Raw genomic sequence first — 14,474 nt, forward strand, 5'->3', positions numbered from 1 at the left:
CTTTAACACTCATTCTCTGTACCACAAGAACTGTTCTCTGTTGGCTTTTATAGCTGCAACTGTTCTGGCTGTCTTTGCAGCTCTCCAAAGCCTTCAGTCTCAGACAGGACACCTGATTTCTGAAATTCCACCCCTGGACTCATACACACTCCTGCCCCAGCACCCCAGTCCTTCTCCACAGAGCTGCTTCCCACGGGTCGCCCCAGCCTGTGCTGCTGCCTGGGGGTTGTTCCTCCCCAGGTGCAGGATGTGCCTTTGCCTCTGTGGGATTTCCAAAGGTTCCTCTCTGCCCATCTCTCCCACCTGTCCAGGTCCCTCTGAAGCTGCACAGCCCTCAGGGGATCAGCCACTCCTCCAAACGTTTTATCACCAGCGAACTCCCTGAGGAGGCATCAACCCCACGGGCTCTGCCTGTCCTGCTCCAGCTCCCTGCTCCCACCTCCCATCACCTCTCCCGTGTTTATCACCATTCCAGTTGCTCTGTCTTTTCTTATGGAGCAAGAAAATAAGAAAAAATCCAGGTGGATTAACACCAAATTATGCTGGCATTTTACAGAGAGCATGAAAGACAACGACACAGACAATTTTCTAAAGCAAAAGCACTGCTGCAGTCACAACAACACCTATCAAGGAAAAATCTGTTCCCTACAGTAAGGAATCAATTTTAATACAAAGTCCCATCAGCTCAAGGTGGTACCAATTAATCAAAACAATTCACTTGCAGATTCTTTACAGTCACTGTTTTATAAAGGGTAATTCTTTTCTTACTTGCTATTCCAGTGTTGGCACAAAGGAGGTTTAAGCTGACTTTCATCCAATCTTAAAAAACAAATCATAGCTGTAGTTTAAAATAGTTGGGATTGTTTATTCCTCTTGGTTCTAGGTGCCAATTCAAATACTGAAAAAATGATCAAAAACCAGCACTACTGCCAAAATGAACAGCTCAGAAATGCCAAAGTCACGATGCACAGTACAGAGCAATACTAAAATCTCTGGGGTTTAACACAGTATGAGGAGCACACAATTAGCAAAGTCCAAGTAAGTCCTGGATTCACATGCCCACACACACCCCAGGTGTGCACCTTCATAAAATTAAATACTCACTCACTGTGAACAGTCCTGGGTGTTCTTACGAAGATGGTGAGTTGCTGATTGAATTTGAAGCACAACAGATGCTTAGTGCTCCAACCAAATGCTGCTTTTCCTATATCTATTAAGTGTATGTATTTGTGTGGATATGTACACACACTCTTCAGCTACCAAAGTAACTAAAAAATATCAGCCAAAGGCTTTCTGCTTCCCCAAACTGAAGAACTCAAGCCATGAGCTAAAAACCTCAGCAGTTCCAGAGAGGAAACACTGCAGTGATGCCACAGTAAACACCAGTTCTGATTAAAACACCTGAATTTATAATGAATGCTTTTTTAAAAGTTGAAAAATATTTTTGGGCATGGCTTCTGCACAAAAATCCTCTTCCACAAGAATCTGCCAACTACTACAGAGCTCCTCAGGGTTTAAAGTGTTACTCCAGGTTGTGCCTGGGCCAGCAGGGCAGGGCTCGGAGCTCTGCAGTAAATTCCTGCCATCAGGCAGCCGGGAGATAAGGGCTGGGAAAAGAAAAAAGAACACAAACACAACAAACCCCAGAGCCCCACTGGCCACATCTCCTGAGAGTCAGAGACCTTGTAAAATGTCACCTTTGTCTTCCCTGATGCCAAACTCCTGACAGGAGGTTCAGAACAAGGCACAGGGGTGTGGAAAGAAGAATTTAACAAACCTCAACCACTAAACTTGTCTCGCACTTTGTTTTTCAAGCATTTTGCAGTTCTGCTCTCAGAAAGCCATGAAAGTTTCATGAAACTTCCATGGAGTTTAAATCAAAGATTTAAGCTGTAATTTTTAGCCCTCTCCCTGAACACTGACTGGTACCTGCACTTATGTGCACACACTAAAATAGATCATTTCTGTCAAACTCTGCTCCACAACACCAGGAACGGGAACAAAGCACGTCCACGTGCATTTGGCAATGACAGAATGCACAGACCCGCCTGGGGATTCCACTGGCAGCCCTTACGCTCTGCAAAAACCCTTCTGCCCTTTTCAGGCTTCAGTATTAAACACTGAGCAAAAGAAACTGTTGCAGATACTGCAAAGGCCATCTCCTGCAATTTCTGTTTGGCAGAAGTTTGTGCAGGTCCTTCATCCTGGTGCAGGGGAGGCTGCTGCTGAGTAATCTTCCTCCTGAAGCCCTTGAGTGACAGGAATTCCATTTCGGATCACAGCTATTCACAGCCACCAAATCAGCTGCCACAGACCTGGCAAGGTATTAGGGCAGGACACAGCAAGTTTTACACAAAAGGCATTAAAATCTCACAACAGAAGAAGCCCCAGATGGACAAGGAGACAGGTTTGCTTTATGGCATTTGCAAAGAAAATCCAGATTTAAGCACTGTAAAGTCAGCTTTAAAATCACAAGGCTGCAACAGATGCTCATTTAATGAAATAACAGCAAACTGAACCCCTTTCGCATCTTCAAGTGTCTGTTTGATCATAACACAGGTTCATCCTCACCATCATCCCCCCACATGACCACAGACATACTGCAGCTCCCTGGAAATGGCATTGAATCACTTCCTCTGCAATTCCCGTTAATTTCCCGCAGCACAGCCCCGGCTGGGCACGAGGAAGCTGTGCCTGCTGCTTTGTTTCCTGAACTTCAAGTGAACCCAGCTCTGCCCACAGCTACAGGTGCTGTTGATCACTCAATTACAGAATCATGCACTGGGCTGGGGGGACCTTAAAGCCCATCCAGTGCCACCCCTGCCCTGGGCAGGGACACCTCCCACTACCCCAGGCTGCTCCCAGCCCCACCCAGCCTGGCCATGGACACTGCCAGGGATCCGGGGGCAGCCCCAGCTTCTCTGGACAAAGCATAAGGAAAGTGCTTGTGCTCCTCCACAGACCTGAGTCAGCCACAGTGGCAATAAAACCCTGGGCTTAAGGATGTACTTAAAAACATCAGAGACAGTCCCTGTGCTTTTATAGGTAAAAGAGATCAAATGTTACATGGAAACAGTCAGGACTTCAGTGCGCTCAGAAAGGCCCTTCATGAATATCAGGCAAGAGGACAGAAATTAGAAAACACCTTCAGCCAAGTAAAACTGGCTTCATTTACTGAAACTACAGTAACCACCTGCTTTTGTTGCCTCTGTGCTCTTACAATACTGTCCAGAATTACCATGTTCAGAGAAAGTGACCACAGAGGGGGGGAAAGGATTATTTACATCAGCTCTACAGCCCTCCTTTTACTTCGATGCTCTATTTAAATATTCTGGCTGTTTCAAGGGCTGGGTAAAACTGGCTTTTGTAGACTGAACACAGAAAACAAACAGCAGAAAAATGCAGCATTTCCCCCCTCAGCCAGAACACAGCGAGAGCGCAGTGGTTAAGCAAAGGCAGAGTAAGCTGATTACCAAGTACACAGCTGCTCCTACCTGGCAGAAAGCAAAGGGAAAAAAAAACCTATGAGTCATCAAATGTATGGGAACCTAGAATGCAGAGAATATTTCTCTGCCTGTTTTGAAAGGTTTTGCCCCCCTGGACAGTACTGGCTTTGACCTTTGTCCATGGGAAAATTTGCCTAGCCTCTGGGAAGAATTTGAATCTGCTATGGTGTGAATTAGGTGACAGAATACTGCGTGATATTAGCACAGGGTGAAAAATTTAGTTTTTAGGTCTATTTGCATAGTAAAGAGATAGAAGTAGAAAACCTCAAAATGCAGAATAAGTTGTAGTTAAAAGCTTCTTTCTCCTTCTTCACTAACTCCATATTTTGCAGCAATAGTGGTTTGGGATGATTGGATACAGAATTCCGCAGTTCCTGTCTACGTGACTTAGGAACTTAGAAACTTAGGACATGGGTAAAAAAGTGAAAATATCTTGTGTTTTAAGCTTTCATGGGGTAATTTACCTGTAAAAAGGCTGTGAAATCTTGATAAGTTGTTTTCTTGCTGCATTGTCTGCTCTGTGCTATGTCTAAGCCATGCCAGGAGCTTGTACTCCTTAGATAACAATTAATAAACACCTACCAGGAGGCTGAGAAGCATGAAGTCACATTCGCCTTGTTTTTTCTCCTAGAAAAAATCTGAACGTCTCCCTCATCAGGGAAGAACACAATTAATGATGAGGACAGTGTTAGAGCACCACCAGGGGCACAACAGAGCCAGCCTGGGCACAGGGAGGGAATTTATTCCCAACCAAATCCCAGCACCACAAGGAGAAGGCAAAGAAATCTCTCCAACACCTTCCCCCCACCCAGCGAGGATCACCCGGAACGGGGGTCACCAGGGCTCTGCCCCACGGGGGTCACTGGGGATCATCCAACGCCGATCCTCCCACGGGGGATGGAGCTGGAGCAGCGCACGAAGCTCTTCCTGCACTCGGGGCACTCGCAGGGCTTCCCTTAGCGGTGCCTCCGTTGGTGTTGGGTCAAGTTTGAGCTGCTGGAGAAGCTCTTCCCACACTGGGGACACTCGTAGGGCCTCTCCCTGGTGTGGATGCACCGGTGGAGGGTGAGGGTGTAGTTGCGTTTGAAGCCCTTCCCGCAGTCGGGGCAGCGGAAGGGCCTCTCATCCGTGTGAATGTGCTGATGTTCGAGGAGACTGGAGCTGGTCTGAAACCTCTTTCCACACTCGGAACACTCATACGGCCTCTCCCCGGTGTGGGTGCGCTGGTGGATGATGAGGTGGGAGTTTTGATTGAAGCCCTTCCTGCAGTCGGGGCAGCGGAAGGGCCTCTCATGCGTGTGAATGGGCTCATGTCTGAGGAGATCGGAGCTCCTCCGAAACCTCTTCCCACACTCAGAACACTCGTAGGGCCTCTCCCCGGTGTGGATGCGCTGGTGTGCCCTCAGGGTGGAGCTCCACCCGAAGCTCTCCCCACACTGGGGACACTCGTAGGGCCTCTCCCCAGTGTGGATGTGCTGGTGCCTGATGAGGGTGAAGTTGTGTTTGAAGCCCTTCCCGCAGTCAGGGCACCGGAAGGGCCTCTCATCTGTGTGAACGCGCTGATGTTTGAGGAGATCGGAGCTGGTCTGAAACCTCTTCCCACACTCAGAACACTCGTAGGGCCTCTCCCCGGTGTGGATGCGCCGGTGGGTGACGAGGGCGGAGTTTTGCTTGAAGCCCTTCCCGCAGTCGGGGCAGCGGAAGGGCCTCTCATCCGTGTGAATGCGCTGATGTCTGAGGAGATCGGAGCTGGTCTGAAACCTCTTCCCACACTCCCCACACTCATAGGGCCGTTCCCCAGAGTGGATCATCTGGTGTACCCTCAGATGGGAGTTGTAGCTGAAGCCCTTCCCACATTCCAAGCAGTTCTGGGGCTTCTCCCCGCCCTGAGGCTTCTCCCCCACCTCCAAGCTACCCCGCGATCTCAGGCTACCTTCCCGGCACAGGGGGGCTCTTTCCTCCTTGGATCTCTCTGGGCTGCGTTTGCAGCCCCTCCTCGTGCGGCATCTCCGGGGCTTTTCCTCCTCCTCCATCCGGCCACACCTTGGGAATGACAAATCCTGGTTTGGGGGGAAAAAACAAGGGGTGAGCGCCATGGGCTGGGGGCTCCTCCTGCCCTGGTCCATCGCCGGGCATCTTGTGTCTGTAAAAACCGCCAAAACACCAAGATTCAGACCAAAAGTCCCACAAACATCAAGACATAGACACAAAACACCCAAAACATCAAGATTCAGACAAAACACCCTCCAGAATATAAACACATTCAGCCCCCACAAAAAAACCAAAGCACCAACATGGAAACCAAGAAACCTCAGAAACACCAAGATTCACCCCCCGGAACATCGTGGATCCCCCTCCCTGCTCACCTGCTGGATGGGGGGGGCAATGCTCCTGGGGCTGGGGGGAGGCTGCAGATACAGCGAGTGCTGGAACCTTGCGATGCCTCCTCTTCCTGATCCTCCTCCTCCTGTGTCCCTACTCTTCCTCACACTCCTCTTCCTCCCACTACTCCTTCTCCTGCAGAATCCCACCTGCTGCTCCCACGGGCATCGTTTCACCATTCTGGTCTCCAGCCCTGCTCCTCCAGCCTTTCTCCTGCTCCCCCCAGGCCCAGCACCCAGCCCTGGCTCGCTCTGCCCCCCAGAGCTCTCGGATCGCACAGCACGAGCAGCGATGCAGCTGCGGCAGCTCGGGCTGGGGCAGCGCTGGGCTCTCGGCCGCTCCTGCCCGCACTCGGCCCCCGCCGCAGCCACTTCTGCCAGCACAGCACGGCCCGGCCCGGCCTTGGCGCTCCCCCCCTCCCACCTCCCCAAATTCCCCTGGCGGGGGGCGCCAAGGCCGGGCCACACGTGGGCTCCAGCTGGGGAGCGCCGGGCGCTGCGGCTCTGCCTGGCAACTGCTGAGTCACCAGCGCCGCGCCTTCTGATTGGCTGAGCGCTGCCTGAGGGCCGCGCCTGCACCAAGGGGGGACACCCTGCTCCAGGGGGGATGTCCCGAAAACCGGGCACCCCCAGCGAACCAACAACACCAACGCCTCCTTACAAACACATGCTCTGAATCTGCTCGGACACAGCCACACGCACTTGCACACAAGCAAGTGACAGCACAAACCAGCAGCTCCACAAAATGGCACTGACTGACACACACTGCTGCTCAGCCAAGCTCCTGCTCAATTCCTCAACTTCCAGAACAACAACAAAGCCTGAACAGAACCATGGACATCGTTTCCTAATCAAAAGGGGACAATGCTGAGGTAGTTTGCACATTCTCCCAGAGCTAATTAAGGACATGGACACCCAGCAGGGGGAAAAAGGGAAGTCGAGAAGGGGTCTCAGCAACAGGGGACGGATGGTGTTGGTGTGCTGGGAAGGGATTGGTTGAAGGGAGTGTGCAGGAATATGGTTAAGGCAAACAGCAGCAGAGGAATCTATGTGATAAGAAAGGAAAAGGAAGATGAAAAAGAGGAAGAGAAAAAAGTGAGGACTGGGATGCTCTTCAGCACCATCTTATCCTCAACATTTGCCAGCTGATCCAGATCTTCCGTATCCCTGGTTTCCAGAACTGGGAAACAAAGAAGCTCAGGATAAGGGTGTTTCTCTGTGGTGGGGAGCAGCAGGACAGGGCTGGCCCGGGGCTGTGGGGCAGCCGGGGCTCAGCGCCGGGCACTGCCTGACCCCAACACCCCCCGGGCAGGACCGGCAGTGGCCCCCGGCCCCCAGGAGGCTGCGGGATGTGGAAGGATCAGGATTTTCTTTTATCGATCTTGTTTGGGTCACTGGAGAAACGAATGATTTTGCAGAAAGCTCAGCAGCTGTCAGAGGATGAGCACCCACGGGCACTGAGGGGGCTGCAGGAGAGGCACAAGAAGCCCCTGCAGCACTTGGCCAGAAAGGCTCAGCAGGGCAATGCAAGAAGGGATGAGCAAAAGGCCAAGGTGAAGGCAAAGGCCATGGCAGAGTTTCTACAGCCCCCCAGGGATGAACCGCAGGGCCCAAGGGGGCCCCAGCACCCAGGGGACGGCGGCGGCCACAAGCACCTGGCACAGGCATTGCCCTCCTCGGCACGGCAGAGCCCACCCAAACAGCCCCTGGCAAGGAATCAGGGGTCCATCTGCAGGCCAGAAGGACACTGCAAGCACAGACAGCAGCACCCTCAGCACCAGCAAGTCCACCCCACATGGACATGGATTGTCAGGGCTGGCAGAGCTCCCAGCAAACCAGGGACCCACCGCACCAGAGCCCTTGAGAACATTCAGGGCGCGTCTGGATCGAGACGAGGCCGCTCCTGATGGACACAGGGGCCTCTCGATCCACTCCGAATCTGACACCTAAGGGGGGAAATTGTCAAGAAGTTCCTTGATTATTCAGGGAATAAGTGGGAAAGATTGGCAGGTGTGTTTTATTCAACAACTATCAGTAGATGTGGGGGATGGGTTTGAAACGCATCAATTTCTGTTTGTTCCTAATTGTGATTATAATTTACTGGGAAGGCATTTGGTGGCTGAAGTGGGAATGCAAATTCATATTGTAAAAGGAGATACAGAGGCTAATGCTGCTGGACCTTTGTGTCAGATGTCTGCGAAGGCCTCTGCTGAAGGGAACCCAGAAGTGTGGGCAGCCCCAGGGAAATAGGGAAAATCAGATATGGAGCCTCTCCAAATTCCTCTGAAGCCTCCAGGACAAGTGGTGTCTAAAAGCAATACCCTCTTCCAAGGGAGGCAAGGAAGGGGTTACAGCCTCTTACTGAGTCCCTGCTAAAGGCAGCGCTTCTGGAGCCAGGCATCTCTGCCTACAACTCTCCTCTCCTGCCAGGCAAGAAACCCCATCATGGACACCAGAAGGAAAGCACAATTTTCAAGGCTTCAAAAGCAGATTAACTGAGCCTCCTGCCCTGGCCCTCCCACACAGGGAAAAACCATTTGAATTGCATGTGGACGTTAATCAGGGCCATGCCAAAGGAACTCCTGGGCTCAAATGTTTCACCCAGTGGCCAGAGAGTGGCCTCATTGTCTGCAGAATTGTGCAGCCCCGGCTTTAATGGGAACTGAGGCCTGAAAACTGACAGCAGCAGAATCTCTCATTGTTCCAGCCTGGCATCAAGGTAAAGCTTTGTTAACCAAAGGAGCCTCTAAATGGATGAGCAGCGCTGGGTTCTTACAGAATGAAACTTGTTGGATGGAACAGGAGGATTCAGAGTTGAGGACAGGGCAAGGGTTGAACCCAGCCTCCTGTTTGAACGGCCCTGGACACGGGGCTGGCAAGAAACCCATGGCTGCAGTCAAGTGACAGAGCTCCAGACCCGGCCTAGCAGAGATTGACCAGACATTCCCTGGCCTGAGGGAGAAAAGGTGTTTAGGGATGGGGCTTCAAGGGCAGCAGAAGGGAAAAGAGTGACAAGACACGCTGCTCTTAAGGAAAGGGAAGGAGACAAAGCGCAGCTCAGCGCCCGCATGCTCAGCTCAAAGGGCCGAGCTGGGGGTGCCTGGAAGAGCCTGGCACTGAAATGCCCTGAGCAGGAAGGCTTCAATATCTTCTGCTAACAGCATGGCAGCTCACAGCGGGGCAGAAGCATTTCCGACTGCTTCAGCAATCCCTGCATCAGTTCTTAAGGCATGTTTGGAACAAACAATTCCAAGATACGGGATTGTGGAAGCAATAGACTCAGACAGGGGAACTCATTTTACAGGAAAGATCCTTCAGGCCGTTCTGGCTGCTTTAGGAACACAGTGGGACCTCCAAACGCCCTGGCACCCCCAGAGTTCGGGTCGGGTGGAAAGAATGAATGGGGAAATAAAGAAACACCTTCTGAAGCTGCTGAGAGAAACCAAGATGCCACGGGTACGGCTGCTGCCATTGGCTTTGGCAAGAAGAAGAGCCAGACCCAGGCCAGATATTCAATTATCTCCCCTGGAACTGATGTTTCAATTCCTCACCCTGGGGATTCTCGACTTAGTGGGGGTGGAGATAAGGGATGTCTGTTTCAAGCAGTCTGTGGCCAGAATCCTGTCTCTTCTGAAAGCTCTTCCACAGGAAGCTCGGCTGGCACAGACCCTGCCTTGGGACTTTGCTGCCCACAGCATCCAACCAGGACATCGGGTCTTGCCTGAGGAGTGCAAAGAAGCACCACTGGTGGCCAAGGGCGTGGCCCATTCCAAGTGTCCCCGAGCACAGAAACAGCCGCCAGCACAGCTGAACACGGGGGGACCCCTCAGCCTCGCCTCAAGCTCTCGGAAGCCCCGCGGATTTGCACTCCCCGGCTGCAGGAGGAGCAGGCCAGGCCGCCACTGCCCCTGCACAGAAGGGGCCGCAGCAGCAGCCAGGGCTCCACAGCGGGGCAAGCCCCGGGGGCTGCCCACAGATCCTCTGCTGAAATTGTCTGGCTGGGCACCTCCTCTGGCATCTCCAGGCACTGGGGGCCAATCCTCGCTGGCACCGGGCGAGCTCCAGAGCTTTCTGTGCCTGCACTCGCCACAGCTGCTGCGGGAGACAGCGGGAGAACTCCACTCTGGCTCTCAGTTACACTCACACTCTGGGCTGGGCGGGATTCGATTGCTGGAAAATAGACCAAGTTCAGAATTGTTTTAAAAGTTTATTTCTCTACTCAGGCTTGGTTTGCCTCTGTCTTGGCGAAAGGAATTTTAAAGTGTTTCTTAAGGGATGTTACACCACTCAACAGAGATGAGCTTAACATCTCAACAGACTGGGAATAGCCCAAAAGATACCCAAAAGATAACGCCCATCAACAGAACATCAACGCCCATCAGCAAACATCAAGGAACAGCTACCCCAGACACTGCCCCCGGCACAGCTGGAGACCCCTGCTCTGGAAAAGGCTGAAAAGGAAATCAAGGAGTGTGGACCTAATGAACATCAGAGGCCAAGCAATCCGGGGCCAACAGGAAACCAAATACTAAGAACTACCCAACTTGGAACCAATGAACATGAAACCTACGGATTTCGATGGGTTTAGACTGCATCAAGTTGAGGAAAAATTGAGTAAAACTCGTGTGCCATGGGATGATTTTCTCTGCATACCCGGGCTATGTGGGCATGAAATGATTTCTGTTGCACATCCTGGCCAGAATAAAGTAATGCCTTGATCCTCAAACACTAAAAAGGTAGTTGGAGAGTTTTTGGTCATCCTGCAGTTTCTGTGACAAGATTACACCATTAGAATGTTTTTTCTTAATAGTCCTACTTTGATATTGTCAGTTGGGTTTGGGCTAAAGGTGTGAGAGTCAATTTTTAGTCCGAGGAGAAGTAGCAAAAATCTTTATTGCTTTGAGGCATTTTTGTGTATGTGTGTGCATGGCTGTTAGTGATGGCAGAATTTTGGAATGGGTTTTTCGATGTTCACCTGTAGGCTGCATTTTGCAAAACTGGAAGAGCATTAAAACTGACCCTTTTCCTCATAAACAGTTAAAAAACATGAAAAAAAAAAAAAAGGGAAAAAAAAGCCGCTTTTGGGGGCCACTTGTGAGTCACCTGATGGCTGCCCCGGAGGAGAAGCTTCCTTCCAGGCAGCCAGCAGAGGAGCTTTAGAAATGCAAATTATCTCTGCTGGGGGAAGTGTGCACAATGTCCCAGCTCTCCTTGCCTGCCAGAGGAATTGGGCTGATTCCCTCTGCCCCTCACCCCAAGCTCTGCCTCCCTGCACAGACGGAATTTGCATCGCTAAAGGCAGAGCCCACACTGAGCATCTCGGACTCTGCAACAGAAATCCCTGAAGCTGCAAAGGAAAACAGCAAACGGAGAATGTTGGGAGAACTTCACTCAAAAAAGCGGGGGGGAATCATCCCTCTCCCCACTCCAACATCTGCTGGCACTGTCTGTGTTATACAGGGTGGGTTTGACCACTGGGCTGCTTTTGCTGCCACAAGTTCAGCGAAATCACTTGGGAATCCAAGGATGTGATGATTTAATCCGAGAAAAGCGGTCAATGGATGCATCCCTGGCATTTTTGGGAGCACCCAAAAATGGGGACAAGATGAACGGCCACCAGAACAAATCCTACCACACCATGGAGCAGCCCCTGGGAACCCAAACAAATTCATACCAGGTGCCAGAGAACCCACAGATCATTTCAATGCATCATTAGATTACAAGCTGTCCTCCAAATCATAACCAAGCACACAGCTCCAGCTCCTGACCTTCTCACCCACCAATCCACTCCCATGAGCAACGCCACATTTCACCCTGGGATGGCATCAGATCCTCTTTCAGCGGGAGGACCAGGAGGTATTGGAAAATTAAAGGACTCAAAGTGCTCTTGACAAAGTGATGGCCAAGGAAAAGTGGTGAAACAGAGAACAAAGGAAACAAAGACTTAACAGAGCCATGAATATCGGATGTTATACAAAGTGGGGGTGCACATTAAGGGGCACATGCAGCAGGCGCATCGGGAAGTCTGTACCTTCCAAGGACCTCAGCCAGGGGGAAAAGGGACACGGAGATGCGGCCGGGGAAATCGGCATAAAAAGGAGGCTGCGTCCTCCAACACTTGGACAGAGCCCACGGGAAATGCCCCGTGGCCTCTCCCTTGCTCCAGGAATAAAGTTCCTTTTACAGGACTCCTCCGGCTCCTCTGGGGACACAAACCTCTGGCCACGGGAACTTTCCCGCACACTCCCGCCGACGGGGCAGCCACCTCTGTCCTACCCACAGCAGCCGGGACGAGCCAGCGCTGCTCCGGCACCGGCTCCTGCCGAGGCAGCAGCGGCAAGGAGAGCGCGGGCAGCCGCTCCCGCAGCGCCCTCACGCCAGGGCGAACACGGCGCCCACACGGCACAACGAACCCGCCCCAGCCCCCTGCCGCCCCCTCCGCCCGCAGCCAGCGCCGAGCCCCGCCAGAACCGAGCGCGGCTCCCACCTGCGCTGGGGCCGCCTCCGAGCTCCGCCGCCGCCTCACCGGGCTCCGGCCGCCGCCGCCGCTCCCGGGCCCGCACAGACGCTCCGCCAATGGCGCCTCTGCTGCGCCACGGCCGCCCTGCCGGCGGCTCCGGGCCCGGGCTGCTCCCCGCTCCGACCAATCAGCGCGCCAGAACCACGACTGACGGCAGCACCGCCCAATCGCAGCGAGGGGCGGGCTCTGCACACGGCCCAGCCTCGCCCCGCGCTCCCAGCGCCCCCCGGGCTGCGTGAGGGGAAAGCCGCAGCTGAGGAACAGCCCTGGAACGGGCCCGGCCCGAGCCGCCATTCAGCTGGGAAGGGAAACAAAGCTCTCCGCTGCTCCCGGCCCGACTTGCCCAGCCCTGCGTGTTGGCTGCCTCCGGCTCCTTGGGAAGCCCTGCAGCCTCGCTACTCCCGCCCCTAATTCGGAGCATCAGTGCATGGCTTTGATTTCGTTGTTCAGGCTTGGCTATGGGCTGTCCTGGTCTGCTGCATTTTCTGGGTTCCTCTTGGATGCTTTGAGCAACAGGCTGTGCCCCGGGAGGATCCTTTGTGCTCCTTTGTGACAGAGGAGAACCTTCCAGGCGGTTCTTGCGGGAGCTGCTGCTGTGATGTCACGGGAACGCTGCCGCGTCCTCGCCGTGTTCCCGTTGCTGTGGGCACGGAGCCCTCAGTGTCCAGAGCGGCTCTGGGCGCCCGCTGGTTGCCGGAGGATCCTCCTGCCCGAGGCATTCTCAGCAGCCAGCCCAGCCCCTGCCGGGTGTCCTTCTGTGCTTGCAGGGGTACAGTCTGCCACGTGTGCAGCACGGCCAAAATGATCCAGCAAGCGGTTGCTGCAGTTTGCACTCTGTACTCTGTGGCTTATTCGGGGTATTTTTTAGCCCACTTGGCACGTAAGTCGAGGTTTTCCCTGGCTGCAGCGTCGGTGCCTTCGGGCTTGCTGTGTGCTTTCTGTTCTCCCACTGGCACTGAGCTGCCTTTGTAACCAAATTGCCATTAAGACACCGCTGGTTTGGGAGAGCTCCTGCCAGCAGCTGCAGCTGAAAAAGGGGGTGTCTGCAGCCAGCGGGGCGTGCACAGCATTTGCAATGGAGCCGGGGGGGTTCTGTTCCCTCAAGCGCAGAGTCTGTGCCAGCGGAGCCTGGAACTCCCTGCGTTGGCTGCTGCAGCCAAGGGCTGACACAGCCCAGGATTCTGTGCTGTTCTCTTGCTTGCTGTGTGAAGGGACTGTGGCTCCTGGAGGGATGTTGTGGAAGCAAAATGCTCTCTCGGAGTGTCCTTGCTCCGTGGGAGTTCCCACCACGGGCAGGTTTTTCCTAATAGCATCTGGTTCGTGTTCCCTGTCCCATTGCAGGGCACCTCACGCGTGGATCCCGAGCAGCTCCTCCTTCGGTGAGTGGGAAAGGAACCTTTGATGGTCGGAATTGTGCAGAGAGTTGTGAGCTTGGCGTGTGGCAGTCGAGCGCCAGCCTGGGAGGCTGAAGGAAAGTTCCTTCCAGTGTCTTTGCAGCAGCAGCAGCAGCAGCAAAGGGATCCCTGGCACTTTTCTCCTTCTCTGCTGAAGAGCTTTTGAAGAGCTGCAGGTCTGGTTTTGCAGGCAGAAGATTGCTTGCTGGCTTTAGCCACGGTGGAATATGGAATGCCCAGCAATAAGTGGCAATGTCGACTTTAGCCCCTTCCTAGTTTGAACAGCTCCGAATCCCATTTCTGCTTAGTGCAGCTGGATGTGTAGCTGAGGATAAATAAGGCGATAACTGAGAGAGAACTTCCTGTCCCTCACGCTACCATCTGTCCACAGGGCACAAAAGCAGCATCAGCTCCTCCTCTGGCTCCCTCTGCTTCCAAAGAGGAGGCCAAAGAGGAGGAAGACAGCAGTGAACTTCCCGCTGTTCTGGGGGATGATGGTGAACTTCCCTCTGTCCCGGGAGATGAGGGCAAACATCCCACGGTTTGGGAATACAACAGTGAAGCTCCTGTGGTGTGGGACGAGGATGGTGGACATCACCCGGTGTGGGACGAGGACAGCGAGGCTCCAGTGCCATGGGACAAGGACGACGGAAATCTCCCAGCGTGGGATGAG

At 53.4% G+C, this 14,474-nt stretch overlaps 1 protein-coding gene and 1 pseudogene across 1 annotated transcript in view; one reads left to right on the forward strand and one right to left on the reverse strand.

Moving 5' to 3' along the window:
- The window catches only part of LOC138101927 (uncharacterized), a 958,962-nt gene that overhangs the window by 652,757 nt on the left and 291,731 nt on the right, over positions 1–14,474 (forward strand).
- LOC138101863 (zinc finger protein 850-like) overlaps positions 4,274–14,474 on the reverse strand; it is a 67,980-nt pseudogene continuing 57,779 nt past the window's right edge.

This window comes from Aphelocoma coerulescens, unplaced genomic scaffold, assembly GCF_041296385.1.
Source record: "Aphelocoma coerulescens isolate FSJ_1873_10779 unplaced genomic scaffold, UR_Acoe_1.0 HiC_scaffold_56, whole genome shotgun sequence".
NCBI lineage: Eukaryota > Metazoa > Chordata > Aves > Passeriformes > Corvidae > Aphelocoma > Aphelocoma coerulescens.